The sequence below is a fragment of the Octopus bimaculoides genome, chromosome 20, assembly GCF_001194135.2.
Source record: "Octopus bimaculoides isolate UCB-OBI-ISO-001 chromosome 20, ASM119413v2, whole genome shotgun sequence".
NCBI classification, from domain to species: Eukaryota; Metazoa; Mollusca; class Cephalopoda; order Octopoda; family Octopodidae; genus Octopus; species Octopus bimaculoides.
In genome coordinates this window covers 47254275-47255360 of record NC_069000.1, presented here as the reverse complement: position 1 = coordinate 47255360, position 1086 = coordinate 47254275, and the positions used below count along the sequence as shown (strand labels likewise).

General features: G+C 39.0%; 1 protein-coding gene across 8 annotated transcripts in view; it reads left to right on the top strand.

The window, feature by feature from the left end:
- LOC106871290 (myogenesis-regulating glycosidase) overlaps positions 1-1086 on the top strand; it is a 44609-nt gene that overhangs the window by 16131 nt on the left and 27392 nt on the right. For 2 of the 8 annotated variants that reach the window (XM_014917666.2, XM_014917663.2), the window contains exon 3: positions 71-303. The exons of 5 other annotated variants lie outside the window; for them this stretch is intronic. The gene's annotated coding sequence lies outside the window, so the exon portion shown is untranslated. The remainder of the gene's footprint in view (positions 1-70; positions 304-1086) is intronic. One more of the 8 variants, XM_014917665.2, reaches the window with a different exon arrangement.

Here is a 1086-nt window from a genome sequence, read left to right as displayed (position 1 = left end):
AGACATGCCGCGTTGAAAACTGTTTTAATTGTTTTTTTTTAATCAGTTTTTCTTCCTATTTTCGTACGAGTTCATTGCAGTTTGTTTAAGACGTGAGCAATCTTAAATCTGTTATCGACGTTTCCGGACCTTCACAGACTCCTCTTCAGGATCGTTGGTTAAATAAGACACTGATAACACAGACGAGTCACAAACGAAAATAACACCTGGATCATGATGCATCAGTCTCACGGCCAGAGTTCAACCCCGGCGGTAATGTCTCCATCCGGGTTTCTCAAAGTGGTCCAAGTGGACTTCTAAGAGGTAGGTGGGTGGGTAATATAATTTACATAAAGGAGAGTAAAAACTGAGGGGTTCATAGGAGACGATTTTACTAGTTTGTATTTGTAAATCCCTTTATAACAGAAGAACATCTACGGATGAATCATGTAGAGTAGTTACCCCACCTAATGGAATGGCTGATTGAGTGTGATGGTCACCAGAGATGTGTCTTATACATACGATCCGTTTATAACTTGTATATAGACGAACAATCTGGCTCTGACCAGAAAGATCCAAATCCTTTTGGCGTCGTCAACGACGCGTAGAACTATATTTTCACAAAGGAATACATTTGTAATAAATTTTCTCGTTTGACTTGTATAAAGTACTAGTCATGTCTTACAATTTGATATTAAATTAATTTGTTTATTGGGGAGTTGGTGGACGGGAACAAAGCTTTGTTATAAGTGTGAGGAATCAAAGTTTGAGAAACTCTAATCCTACACCAATCGTTTCTCCCTGCCTATTACAAACATCACTCCTGAAGATGAGACTGTGACGGTCACTCCGGTCGAGCCAGTATATTGTTCGATCTACAAAAAATTCTAAATCTCATTGATTTCATCATTGCTTTGTTTTTAGTGACTTTACGCATGGCCAAATACAGAGATGTGGTACAGCACAAGTCATATTTACTTTTTAATGCTCAGTTAAAGATGGCGAGCAGCTGGAACCGTAGTGCGTATTCAAAGACGCTCCAGCTGTGGTCATCCAATATTGTTCCAATATTATGAAGTATTAATGACTACGTTCTCTCTCTCCCCC